This window comes from Martes martes (assembly GCF_963455335.1).
Source record: "Martes martes genome assembly, chromosome: 10".
NCBI lineage: Eukaryota > Metazoa > Chordata > Mammalia > Carnivora > Mustelidae > Martes > Martes martes.
Window position 1 is genome coordinate 6,853,541 of NC_137898.1, and position 14,486 is coordinate 6,868,026.

The 14,486-nt window shown below is 53.5% G+C and overlaps 1 long non-coding RNA gene across 1 annotated transcript; it reads right to left on the bottom strand.

Moving 5' to 3' along the window:
• Positions 1 to 4,050: 4,050 nt before the first annotated feature.
• Positions 4,051 to 7,015, bottom strand: LOC308350253. The gene is made up of 3 exons (XR_013967512.1): positions 6,877 to 7,015; positions 6,550 to 6,674; positions 4,051 to 6,330 (listed from the first exon to the last, which is right to left on the bottom strand). It is a non-coding gene; the product is annotated as an uncharacterized lncRNA (long non-coding RNA).
• Between the last annotated feature and the right edge of the window lie 7,471 nt (positions 7,016 to 14,486).

Genomic DNA, 14,486 nt, shown 5'->3' on the forward strand with positions numbered 1-14,486 from the left:
AGAGAGAGAATACAAGTAGGGAGAGTGGGAGAGGGAGAAGCAGGCTTTCCCTTGACCAGGGAGCCCGATGTGGGGCTCAATCCCAGAACCCTGGGATCATGACCTGAGCTGAAGGCAGCCGCTTAACAACTGAGCCACCCAGGTGCCCCCAACTCTCACAATTCTTGTGAGAGCATTAACCGAGAAAAAGCCACTTCCAATGTATTTGTGAACTCTGCTGATACAGGGAGATGTGCATGAAAACAAAAGTAAAGGCAAAACCAGAACAGACCAGAATATGCACACTGATTGTTGTTACATGAAAGGCTCAGAGCAAGGCGGGCAGGTGCCTAGAAGGCAGGGAGAGGGAGCAGGAGGGGCCAGACCTGAGCCCGGGCAATAAAGGAGAGGAAGGCAGCACCGCAAATGCCTTGTGCCCAACACACACTTGCCTTTACTGCCCTGTCACACCTGAGGGAAGCGGGCTTGGTGGGTGGGGTTGGGTTAAGTAACTCGTTCTGGTTCGTAAAGCCACCCAGTAGCCAAGTCAGTAGAACCCAGAACCATCTTTATGCACCTGCTTTTGAGCTCCTCCCCCAAGTGGGGGGTTGCCATAAGTTCAAAACATGTAGAATGGCAGAACGGGGAGCCACGGGGAAGCAACCACCAGGATCCCACCAGGAGACAATACCTGCCTGTCCCCAAGGTCTTCTCCAGTGAACTGTCCCATCGGGACAACAACCCTCATGGCCAACAGGACTCTGCTACTCACTCCGTCAAGGAGCCCCAGGGAGGCCAGCATGGGGTGGGGAGCAGCTTAGGGGGCTCTGAGCAGGCAGCAGCCACCCCCCCAACCCCGCCAGCACAATGAACTCCAGCTGCAGTACATGTTTAAATGTAAAACAAATGAACCATAAGCGCCACAACAGAGAATATTTAGGTACTTCGGGGGTGGGAGAGATCTAAGCACAACACCAAGTACAGAAACCATAAAGAGTGACGACCCCTGAAAACCCGTGTCACTTTCGTGTGTCTGAAACAAAGGAAGCAAAATGAAAGGCAATCCGCAAACCAGGAAAAATATTTGCAATAAACCAGGTTTTTAACGTCTTTAATACACAAGTGCCTTTACAAAACCACCAACAGAACACGAACCAGGAAGCTGAAGCGTGTGTGCATACGTGTGCATGCACACACACACCCCCTACTGCAAATGACCAATCCACTCAGCAGCAAGAGAGCAAGGCTCCCAGCCCCAGAGGAGCAGCCTGGAACCCCCCAAGGATTATCGTGGTGATACCCGTTCTGTGGAGAACAGCGGAGCACAGCCGGGTCTACGTCAACAGCAAGAAAACAGATTTAGGAAAACCCTCCCAGGAGGGCGATACTTGGTACCAAGAGTGAACCCAAAGTCCTACGCCTGACGTAGTGATTTCATACATTCACGTCTCCCCAAGAAATCACCCCAGATGTGAGATAGTGGGAGCTACAGGGAAGGTCATCACAGCTTTGTTTCCTGAGAGAAAACAAAAAACAAGCAGAAAATAATTTACGTCATCTGAAGGAGATTGTTTAAACTGATACAGCCACACAACGGGTTACATCACCACCACAAAAGATGCCTCAAAGACAGGGAAAGATGTTCACTGTGTAAGTGAAAGGAGTTGCAGAGCAGTTTACAGTATAATTCCATTTTTGTAAAAAAAAAACAAAAAACAAAAAAAAGAAAAAAAAAGCATATCCTAGAGGAAAAAGAAAAACCCTCTAGAGGCAACTATGTCAGTAACAGATAACTGAGAATTTGTTTTTTTTCCAATTATATTGGTAAACCCCGCGATAAACCCTTCTTATCCATGAGAACTTAGTTGAGAGTTAGTTGAGAGGAGTGGGAAGGAGGTACGGCGCTGAGGGGCCGGGAGGGTGGGAGCCCCGCAGCAGGGCAGGCAGTGTCCTACCCAGCAGGCCGCAAGGTAGTTGGGGGTGGGTGTGGGAGAGACACCCACCGAGCAAGGTCAAGCCCACTGTCCCTGGGACGTGCATCTTCCCATCTTCTTCTTTTGGGCTGTTTTGCTCCCTCTGCCTCCCTCTTGCCACTTCCAGGCCGCGTCAGTGTAGTCGTGCTGCACGTGAGGGCCGCAAACATACAAGAAGCCGTGCTTCGTTTCATACCAGCACCACCCAAAGAGCACCACCAAGACCAGAGGTTCCCATTTCCTCCAAAGGCTTCGTGACCCAGGGAGGCGAGGTTCGGCATAAAACGTCCTACTAGTCCCTTAATGCTCACGGTCAAGGACCCCGACCAAGGGCAGGTGACAAGGCGGAAGTGGGGGCCCTTTCTGTCCAATGCCTTCTGGGGGGCCGGCCGGTCCTACAACTCTCTGTCCGGCCAGGGCCCCCACACCTACTCACAGGCTGGAGTCCTTTTCCTAGGACTTCCAAACGCGCGTCTTGCTATCCTTACGCCCCATTACTTTTACTTTGCACCGTTTTCTACCCGGTGGATTTCACCGTGTCCTCCACGGCCTGTGGGAGTTCAGAGTGAAGACTCCACTTTACGCTCTAGAATGCAAACTTATCAGCAAAACTCACCAACGCGGTCACCCACACCTGCAACCCAGCCCACGTGACCAGAGCATAAGGGCAGGTAAAGAACAGGTAGAAACCTCCCCCTTCCATCAGCCATCTCAGGGGCTCCTGGATGGGAAGGAGGCTACGAGGCAGGGGCTCGGCCTTCAGCTGCCTGCTCTCAGCCAGTGCCAAACACGTACACCCTCATGGAAATTCTTCATCAGCCCACGCAGTTGCTAGGAAACGGTAACATTAAGGAAGGCATTTATAGCAGTTACCCTCAAGGCTGGAAGCAAGAGTTTCGTCATCATCGTGTAACAAACGAGGAGAAACCAGTTTGGAATAAAGGGCAGGGCGCATGGGGGAGGGCTGGAGTGAAAAAGCAGAGAGAAGGGGTAAATAGGAAAGGAGGCCTAGATTGTTCTAGGGGGATCAGGAAGCACAGAGTGGCAAGCAGGGAAAGACCCTCAAACCTGAACACCGCAGCCCCCACTCCCAGCAGAGCCTTGACCTCCCCAACAGGCCACTTCCTCCTCCCCAGCATCCAACTCCAGGTTCTCAGTAAGACACATCGGGGTTCTTGAGGACCCACAAGCAGCCCACGCAGACCCAAGGACTGAGGGCCACGGCCAGTCCCACAGCTGCTCTCCCTCGTGGAGGTCACCAGCACTCGCCTGTCCCTAGTTCAGGTCTTGCCTCCCCCTTTCAACGGCAGGCCTTCCTTTCGGTTCCCTCCAGAACAAAACTCTGAAGAGGCCCGCGGCAGTTTCTACTCTGAGCCCCAAGTTTGTCTCCCGTGAGGCAAAACCTTAGGGCCTGATGGTAAAGGCACCGACAGCAGCAGCGGGACTTTGCTCCCTGCATGGAGCTACTGCCACCTCCCCACCCAGGGTGTACACACCAAGGCAGCCCCCGACGCAAACTCAGATGCCAACAGCCTCTACTCGTGCCCCCTGCACCCCCCCCTGGCCTGCTTCATACAGCAATACACACCCGAACCAAACCAAACTCTTTAGGACTAGAGAATGATGGGCTCAGACCCGCACCCCAGATCCATTCCAGCCTCCCCTAAACCACAAACATGGAAAACATTACACGTTATATTTAGACCCTTTCCCCTCAACAAAAGGAATGACAGGCCCCCTTTCTGACAAGGCCCTTTGGAAATCTCACCAGTTCAAGTTCCAGGATATTACAAAGCCCCGCCCCCAGGACCCTGACACTGACCTTCACCTGCTTGAAGGTTCAGCATCACATTTTGCACAACCATTAGACACTCCCCAAGGTGAGCAGAGCGCCCACAGCCACCCACCAGGCTGCAGAGCACTCAGGACACCCCGTTTTGTTTGAGGTTAACCGCACTCCACTCCATGACCTCAAATACTAAACCCTCAAGAGCAAATCCCGGCCTAAACCTACAGCCGGAACAGTGTCAATTTCACGACAGGTAGCTTGGTTTACATTCAAGATAAAGGTCAAAACACGTAACATAGCGATACAACATTTATGAGTTTAGAACTCCAACCTTTATTCGTGCTGTGAAAGGGGGAAGAAAACGGGTTAGTGATCACATACATGATGCAACAGAACTAGTTCTTACGACAGAGTGAACACAGGATACTCGAAACAACACACCCAAAGGTATTTCCCAAGACCATGCATGAGTCATGCTCCTTCAATTCGTAGGACAATTTCATTGTACCCAAGTCACCCATTAAAAACTGGACTAACAGATTCTTATACATTAAAAAAGGACCCAGAAATCCCAGAGGCAGTAAGTGTGGGGGAGTTTCAATTTTAAGTGAAATTCAAGGGGAAGAGGCACAGATCAAAATCCATAGGTTATTACCTCACCAAATCAGTAGATGCATCTCAGAAAACAATTATGAACCATTTTTTCAGCTCTTTCTCTGCATTTTTTGAAAACAGACCACATCAAGTACAGGTTCCCTCCCCGCCCCATTTTTGTTTATTTCCCAAATTGATTTTGACTTGGTAGTTTCCCCGCAAGTACTGGTCAACTTAAAAAGCACATTCAAATGAAAGATACAGCTGATGAACTCCAACCTTCTCAAGGGTACATGGATTGTTTGCTACCAAATATACAGTTACAGGGACCACAAAAACGTTTTGTTACAAGAACTAAGGTTAATAGCAACAATTTTTACTGCTCTTAATAGACCACAAAGAGGTCTATTTGTTTATAAAAAATTTGTTTATAAAAAAGTTCCTTTGCAGTCATTGCATTTTCACTTTGCTCAATTTTCAATCACAAAATCTTAGTGAATAGAAATATTATAAACCCATTAAGAGTATACCTTAAAAGCACACCAAACTTTTAAACTTATTTAAAATTTAAGTACATTTTGAGAAGCCATTTGAAGTCTTTCCTAAGATTTCTAGCTCCAACATGGACTGCTCACCTTCACATAAACCACTGTAACAGCTAGTGAGGCAGTGAAGCTGGCGCTCATCAGCTGATGGGAATTTCTTATCCCCTTCATGTGACTGGCATTCCCACTCAATCACAGCTTTTGTCTTCCCCACCTTGCAAGCAGAGCAAAACAATTTTGCTTTTCCTGCATTTACATTTCTAAAGGACTTTTAAGTTTCTAAGCAATGTTTGTGCTCTTCCCCACCTTGCAGAGCAAAACAATTTTGCTTCTTTCTCTGCATTTAGATTTCTAAAGGACTTAAGTTTCTAAGCAGTATCTGTGCTTCCGAAACGTCTATTTTACTAGTATTACCAATTTTCTTTGCCCCGTTGTCTAGATTCCCCAGAGCTCTCTACTTGACCTTTTCGCCAGAATTCCCTTCAACCCACATTCCCCACCACCTCACCCTCTGCAGCGCGCACACCTCACTCACCCAACCCTCTCCCTGTCCTCACCCTCTACCCATCCCAGTACCAATGTTAAGCTGTGCCCGACCCACCCCACCCCTCAGGGTCCTCCCATTTGGTTAACTCTGAAACTTTAAACAAAAAAGCAAACCCAGAGGACTCAAAAGATCACTGATATACCAACTATTCCCCCTTTGCTTAGTTACCTGCAATGCGACTGCAACGCCCATTTTTAACAGAATTTGACAACAACTTACATCCCCCAAGACTGGAGCATCAATGACCCTCCTCCCCCCAAATTGCCAGCATGCTTCATTCAAGTATTGCCTAAATAATTTCCAATGTGAACACTTTCCCAAAACACTGCTTAGACCATCACACTAATTCCTCCAACCAAGGCACAGGCAGGTGGGCGGGTGAGAGGGTCACTGGGCTCCCATCTGCAAGATTCATCTACAAGGCATGCCTCTGCGTCGTGGCATGTTAGAATGTCCTACAGCTTAAGAATCTTCTCGAAGCAAAGTTCGTAGCCCAGAACCAGTTATGACTGGAGGCTCGATCTAGAAGATGCAGCATCTGAAAACCTCCACCGCAGAAGAGAAGGGGTGCCTGCTGGCATTCAGAGGCCTGAAGTTGGTGCTCCTGGGTCAATCAAATCATTTCTGCGGATGGCCCGATGGATCTGCTTTGCACTTTTAATGACAGCCCCTCCATAAGCTCATCTGAAAACCTTAAGCGGCCTCCTGAATACAGGACTTCCTAAGCAAGGCCTGGAAACGGGACACTGAAGAAACTTCCTCCTAAGCCTCTGGAAATTCAATCTGCAGACATCAATTTAGGCCGGCTCTCTCCTTCAGGGTCTCCCCTCCTGCACTGCTACGACTCACACTGGCCAGGGGCCTCCATTTCTCCTGGGTGCCATCTGATCACCACGATGAACACTACAGCAACAAACCATGGTCCATGAGGCGTTCTGGAACCTTAAGCTGGTGCCGTTGCCGCAGGCCCCTCCAAGGTACACACCTGATTCCCCCCCCCCAAAACTCTGCAGGCAGGCAACACCCCCCCCCCCCACCCCAGAGTCTCAGCAAGGACGGGCTTTTTCGCCTTCACAACACAGCCGAATTTCTCAGGGCCTTTGGCAACTTTCCCAAGCTTACCACGTTACCAGAAGCCGTATTTTAAGCAAATGGATAACCTCAAGAAAGTTAAGAGGAGAGGCAGAGTGAGTTCACAGAAGTTAGCACCGAACCTAGAGGAAAAGTCCAAAGAGGAACACTGCCACCTGGAAAATAAAGTGTGGGTCAATTTCGTCTGCGAACATACAAACATCCTGCCTCGCAAACCCCAGCCTGTCCGACATCAGGCGCCACACCAATAACCACTTAGATGGCACCTTACCTCCTCAATCAGTCCTGAAGACCACCCACACCTCCAACAAAGGGTCTGGCCTGGACCCTGTCCCAAGCCAAACCAGTACTACATACCACCCTGGGCCAGAGTGGTCAGCCCCGCGAAGCTAGTTCAGTTTCCACAAGACCAGGCCTCATTCCCCAGGCGGGGTCGCAACCCTCTGGAAAAAAAAGGGGGCTGCTGGCATTGCCAAGTTCAAGGTCTGCCCTCCCAGCCCACCTGCAGCTACACCCCACTGTCTGCCTTCCTGATCATTCTCCAAGTATCAACTGCCCAATTCCGCTTCCTCTACAGCAAGAGTGGCAACATCCTGTCCCCTCTTCCTTCTATCTGCCTTCCTCCTCCCCCCCAAACTGGAGAACTTGGGGCCCACTGGAGCTACACGTGGTGGTGCCCTCATAGAGGTCAAGTTCCCCTTCCCCAGAAAGAAACGGAAGCCCGGCCACAAGGGCTATCCTCCCCTGGGTCACTGCGCAAACTATCAACGTAACTCTCCCCACCATAGTTCCCCCAATTTCTAGCTCCCTCTTTAACCATCCTTGGTCTTGTACCCCAACCCCAACCAGTCTCATCCAACCCTGCCTTCCCCTGCATTTTTCCCCTGAGACCCTGAACTAACCACCTCCTCCCTCCAAAATAACCCCAAACCCGAGACCCTCCCTGTCGCTAACTCCTGACGGACAGGCCACAACTTTTGCTTTTATAGCCTTGTGCCGCGTCACTCGGGACACTGCGCAACGGGACGATTCCTCCACCGCCACGGGGGGGAAAAAAGTCCCTCCCCCACCCTGCCCAAGGAGCCTCGGGCGGGTCCCCCTCTCCCCTCCTCCGCCTCCCCGGGGTCCGCCACCTGGATGCGCTTCGTGACACGGTGAAAAGATTTCAAGGTCACATTTGGGATGCGATTTCCGTGGGGGAGAAGCCCCCTTTTCCTCCTTGGGGGATGCGGGGGTGGGAACAGCACTCCCTGAAACGGGGGTGGGCAGAGAGCGGGACGTGGGCTGGGGCCACACTCCCGAGGGGCGCCGACCCGAAACGCGGGGGTCGCCTCAGGTCACCCCGCCCCGCACAAGTCCGAAAGAAGGGCCGGCTGAGAGTCTGGAAAATTCCGGGCGGCGGCGGCGGAGGAATCTCTGCAGAGGGCGCATCACTCCGGGCGGTGGCGGAGTGGGGGCGGGGCGCCTGCGCGTGACTCCTCGGGCGGCGGCTCGGCCTCGTGAGCGCCGGTGACGTCAGCGGCGCGGCGCGGCGCGGCGCGGCGCGCGGGTGGGGGCGGGGAGGACCGGGGCGGCGGGGTTCGGGACCCTTCTGGGGGAAGCAGGGACTGTCGCGGGTTGTCCGCGGGGAAGCGCGCGCGTGTAGCGTCTCTGCCTGAGAAACGCAGCTGTGATTTGTGTAGGATTGGAAATGGTTGGGGGCAAGATGATTAAAACGTTGAGGCCCGTGAAGTTGCTGTTTGTTGGTGGCTCGTGGGGAATGTGTTATGGTTTTGTTACTCTCTGTTACCAGGGGCCTGAAGGTTTGAAGTATTTCACAAGGAAACTCTGCCCTGGGATAGGCCACTTGATGGTTTTTCATGACTTACTAAGTGGAGATAAGTAGTTGCAAAATAGTGAGATCAAAATCTTGTTTATGCGGAAAACAGTACAGAACTGCACGGCTACAAGACCAAAAGGGTAGAGACATCCAACCCGTTTTACTTTTGCACGGGGGCTGGGGGTGGGGGGGGGAAGGGAGACTTAAAAACAAAACTCTGCGTTCTGTCCAGGGCAGTTACAGCTTCTGATGGACCTCAGGGAGCCCCGTTTGATGACCTGGGGGCCCTGCCCGCTGGCTGCCTACATAGAACCGGCCTCCAACCGGGTTTGTTTTGTTTTTTAAGATTTTTATCATTTGAGAGAGAATCTCAAGCTGGCTCCACCCCAGCACGGAGCCTGACGTGGGTTTTGATCCCATGGGTTTTGATCCCATGACCTTGAGATCGGGACCCTGAGATCATTCCCCCCGCCCCAAAGCAGAAACCAAGAGTTAGATGCTTAACTGGCTGAGCCACCCAGGCACCCCCAACCTGGGGCTTCTGAAGCAGAAGCAAAAGCAAACCCCTCAAACTCTCAGCCCCTCCACCAGGGCCAGGTCAGGCCCGAGTGGTTGGTGAGGCTTTTGGGAAGGCCAGTTGGCATCTCCCTGCCAGGGTGAGGGGGAACCACAGTTTGAGAACCCTGTGTGGTCCCTGCCCTCTTTGACCAACTCCCTGCCAGAAAGTCTCCTCCCAGAGCAACCGCCCACATCCCAAACAAAACCTTCCCTGACAATAGGCTCCCTTGGCAACTGGGAGTAAACTGGGAAAGAATGGTTCTGCAGCCTCAGTGAGAGGCATCTGCAGGTGGGGCTGGGCCCCTCCTTGTTGTTCTTGCAAAACAGATGCATCTCCCCGTGACCCTCAGCACCGGAGACTGCGTCTGCGGGCAAGCCCGGGCTTATTCCACCCCCCCCACCCCCCCCAGCCCCCCCAGCCCCCCCCCCCCCCGCCTGCTTCCCTGAGCTCCTTCACCAGGGGAAGATTCTGGTAGCTGACGGTTCATCAAGATCTGCCCCCTCAGTTTTGTCCTGGCAAACGTTTCCAGGGGTCGATTGGAGGGACTTGGCCTGAAAGAACAGTGTGGGAAGAGGGAATTACCTATGAGAATGTTCCAGAAGGCTGTGAGGCGTGTATAATACTAAGCAAATTCTTTTCCTGCTGTGTCACAGTAACCAGGCTGTGGGGTCAGCCCTTTATTTATCTACAAGGCGCCTGAGCCGTGGTAGTCACTGCCCTGTGGCGGCTTCCTGGGCCCAGCTTGAAGTCTTAGCTTGCCTCCCTCCAGTCTAAAAATGACCCTCATTTACACATATCGTTCCCAAGTCCCAGAAACAAACTTGCTTAGATTTTATGTTTCAAAAAAGAAGTAGGTGGAATTAGCAACAAAAAACATTAGGATTTTACAAAGGTTAGGATTCTCCATTACAAAAGGAACTAAAGCCTTTCTTTGTGCCCTTGTGTCTGGAGCCACTCTGGCCTCCCGCCCCATTTTCAAGGACAAAATGGCAGTTTCAGAGAGTCCTTGTTTAGAAGCTCTCCTGGCTTTCAGTTCCACACAGCTGGTTTTCTTTGGGAAAGGAATGTACTTGAGAGAGGAGAGGAGGATACTGTTAAAAAAGAAGCAACCTACCTAAAACAGAGTCACGGGGCGCCTGGGTGACTCGGTCGTTAGGCCTCTGCCTTCAGCTCAGGTCACGATCCCAGAGTCCAGGGATCCAGCCCTGCATCGGGCTCCCTGCTCGGTGGGAGGCCTGCCTCCCCCTCTCCCACTCCCCCTGCTTGTGTTCCCTCTCTCGCTGTGTCTTTCTGTCAAAGGAGATCTTTTAAATAAATAAATAAATAAATAAAATGGAGTCTCTTGTGGCAAGCCACACCAAGATCTAATACCTAACTTAATTGCAGCTTCAGACCAATCAGTCTGGAATTTCCCGATCAGCTCTAGTGAGGTAGGCTGTTTCATAAGGTCCCTTGGCTCTTCCCCCTAAAGAAAGGTGACCTTGCTTGAAACAATGTCTCTTTTGCTAATATCCTCCTTGTCATATCCTATTTCTGTCTATGAAGCCATTCTATTTTGTAGGGCGCCTTAGAGCTTTCTGTTTGTCAGATGGAACATTGGCCTAATGGATGAATCATTGAATATGGCCAGCTGGGTCTTTAAGTTTACTCAGTTGGATTTTATTTTTTAACAGTAGAAAACCACACAGAGACATCCATTCCTGTCCTGCCTTGGGGATGGGGGGCAAGACCCTCTCACAGTAAAGTGGACAAAGGAGGAGGGGCCTGGTTATGCCTCTTTTTCTGCAAATAAGGCTAAAAATACCTCCACCCTGAGGGAGGAGGAGAGCAGGCAATGCGTCAGCGGATTTCTTTGGATCAAAACAAGCTGTTCCAGGAAAGAGCTGTAAACAGGAACTTGGATCTCTGGGTGGGGCCGACCAGAGTGGGTGGCTGTGAAGCCCTGTCCTTCCTGGGCAGCGCACTAAGGAGCCCAGGGTTGGAGGGAAAAGTACAAGAAAGGGTGCGTTTGGCAACATCTGGATTTTTCAGGGTCAGGCCCTGGGTTCCAAGGCCTTTCTCAGAGCCATGGCCATCTCCCCATCTTGTTGTGAAACCAGCTCAGCTCTGTTTCCAAACTCACACCAGCCTAGGAAAGCATCCAGATTTCCCGCAGGAGCCCCTGGAAGAGGGAGAGAAGGGCAAGAGAAACGGGTGGTACTTCAGGTTCACGCCAAGGGCAGGGCAACTAGAGAATGTGCCAGAAGCCCACTCCCATTCCCCACAGGTCCAGGTCCAGAGCTGCGGCTGCCCGGGTCACCTTGGCTGTCCACCCACAGGAGCCCCCGAGCCATGAGGGCCCCTTGCCTCAGAGCCTGGGAGAGGAACCTGCAGAGTCACCGTGTGCTGGCTGGGAGCCCTTCCAGCCCCGCCTGGCCCTGCCTCACGGGTGGGATCCACAACCCGCCCCCCACCCCCCGCCAGCCCCCAGCAGCCTCTGCGAGGCCCCGGCAGGAAGCTTGGCCTCAGCCTGGGCTCAGGCCCGGCAGCCCCCGTCTCACAGGGTGGCCCTGGGCCCCCTCTTAACCTGTCCCAGACATTCTTTTCTCGTTTCCACTTCATCATTCTGAGCGACATTGTTCTGGCTGGAAGTCCCTTTGCCCGGTGGCCGTCCGGCCTGGCTGGCCGCCCGCCGCTTCAGGCCTCTGCTCAGGGGTCCCCTTCGCAGTGGGTCCTGGACTTGAGCTTCTGGAGGGGGCTGGGTTTCTGTCTGCTCTGCCCTCCACCGGATCCCCAAACCCCCAGTCCCTGGCACGCGGTGGACCTCAGCATATGTGTTGACAAAAGCATGTTTTGTCAAGGTCACTTGGTCCACCGTGAGGCTCTCGACAAATATTTGTGGTATTGGCGGGCTGGAGGAAGGAAACGGGGCCCAGGTCGGCTGCAGCCCCACAAACTCAACGACAGATGCGGATTTGGGGGCCTGTCCAGCCTGGTCGCCCAGATCAGAAGACAAGGTGACAGGGCCTGGGGCTGCTCCCTGTGGCCCGGGTCCCAGCAGCTCATCCTGAATGTCCGGGGCCAGCTGCGGTAGAGCCAGCAGGAGGCACTTGAGGGAGAGGGCGTCCGGGTCCAGACTCCCTAGACCCTGGTGTGTAAGACCCGGAGGAGATGGACCTACCTGCCTACATTTCAGACTCAAATTTTCTTAGCCCACGTGGACTGAAAGGCAGGCAGGCAGCCAGAGGCGGGGGCGGGGGGGGGTGTGCAGGGAGGGGATCCCTAAGGCAGGAGAGGGGTCCTTACATATTTGACCCTAGTCTCCCGTCAGGGGACGGGGCCTGTGGGCTCTCAGTCCCTGATGCCCTTTCCTGAGGGCTCCCTGCCTGGAGCCAGACTTGGCACCTTGGCCAGGCCTCCAGGAAAAGGCTTGGATGGTTAGTCCCCAACTCCTGGATTCCCGGCCACGTACACTCGACACTCCTGGCCACCCCAGCCCGACTGACCACTCCCTGCTTTCCCTGAGTCTTGCCTAAGCTGACCTTCCGCCTAGAGCTCGCCCTGCCCTTCTGCCAACTCTTTCGCCAGCTCACGGTCACCTCCCTATGTCCCGCAGCTGCTGCCCTTGAACGTGCACCAGATCCACCTGCCCCGGCTCCCCACGCTGAGCTCCTGTGTCATCGCTTCCTACCCCCCAGCAGAAGGAAGTCCTATGGAACTAGGGACCTGGTCCCACAAGCCTTGTCTCCTTCGGCCCCTGCTGTGTCCTACCAGGGGCCCTCACACGTCCTCAGCCCCCCTTTTGAGTCCCACTTGCGTAGGCCTGTACTCACCTTGCCATCCTCTCCCCAAGCCCCATCCACCAGGAATCCTGGCAACAGTTGGGCAGTCTGGGCTGCCCAGTTGGGGGACGTTGACATCCTACTAGGTTTGCACCGCCCCCAAGAAACCCTCTTCCTTCTCCCAGCCGCCTATAGCCCCCAAGGTCAAGCCTCCCCCTTGCAGTAGGGTCCTGCTGCTAGAGCCCCCATCCTCAGACCTGAGTCTTGTCTTGTCCGGACCATGACTCTACCAGAGCACTGGTCATTTACATTGTCCTTGAACCTCTGAAGGAGACTTTTCTACTCTGACCCCTGATCCCGCCCCCATGCCCCCCCCCCCGAGTAGCCCCACCCTGGGAGCAAGGTGTACATGGCACCAGGTACAGCAGGTACAGCAGAAACCCTCTGAGTGGTGCCCGTGGCCACTGACCTTGACATTGAGGAAAGCCTGTGCTCTCACTGGCCTAGAGTATCTGCGATTCCCACCACCCCCACCACCGAATGCCAAGGTCAGATAGGCAGGGGACACAGAAGTCCGGAGGAAGAGCTGAGACTATTATTAACCTCCCTCTTGCATATTGTACTTATGACAAGTAGTTTAAAATAGCCGTCCGGCTGAGTCTGGCTAGGGGAGGCAGGTGCTGAGAGACAGCTGCGGGGGGGTTGCTGCTGGGCTGGGGGCTGGGACAGTCAGCTCCTGCCGCACAGGGTGTGCCCATCCCACCTCCTGGATTTCCCCAAATAGCCCTTGTTTTAAATATTTTGACTCAATTACCATTTCACAGAAAAACAAATAAAAATTAAAAAAAAAAAAACAAATAAAAGCAGAATATGTCTGGAGGACGTGGATCCTGATCTTTGGAAAAAGTGGGTCCCCTGGCCAGTTGGTGCTCTTGGAGGTCCAGGACCCCCGACCATGGGCTGTAGGATTGTGGTGGCTGTCGGGAGTCAGGGCCCCTGCCCTGAAAGGAGGGACATATGCAGCGCCCCACTGAAGGCCCCACAGTTGGCCCCAGGTTCCAGATGACTGGGGTCTGGGCCGGAAATGCCAGCTCACTGCCTCTGCGGTGGCGCTGGACCAGGAAAGGGCGGGCTCAGCTGCCCCCTTCTGGCCATAGCTGGACCTGCAAGCAGTGACCTTGGCCGACTCTCTTGAATTCTGCACACCACTCCCCCTGCCAAATGGTCAAACTGGTGGGGGGTTAAAAAAAAAAAAAAAAAGGCAGCCAACCCTGGGGCTTGAAACTGAAGTCCTGACCCAGGGCTAATGCTGCCACCCTGTTCTGCGTGACATCGGGGTAATCTGCCTGCCTTCTCTGATTGGGACAGGAAGAAAGCATCAGGCGGCTCTAAAATGTCCTCGTTGCCTGGGAAGAGGAGCAGTGAGAATCTGCCCCGAAGTCACCCACTTCTCTTGGCTCAGGGCTGTGAGTGTCTGTCAGGCGCAAGGTCACAGCCAGGTTTTGCGTGACGCCCCTGTTCTGCACCCCCCACACCCTCGCCCATACCCTCTCACTGTGAGAGATGCTCCTTTCATCTCTGTTGTAGCGAACCTGTCAGGACTTCTCTAGAAAGCCTTCGGTGATCTCCGATTCTCCTCCCCATCTGTTGTCTGTTCCCTTAGTCTCCTGGAGCTCGGGTGTGGCTGGCTCCTCCGTCAGGGACAATGAGCCTGTGTGAAGTGGCTTGTGATCCTGGTCATTTCCCATCCCCGGTGTCCCCTGCAAAGCCGCTTGGACTTTGACCTGACACCCTTTGGACGACTCAGTCACGGATTCTCTCGGCTCCC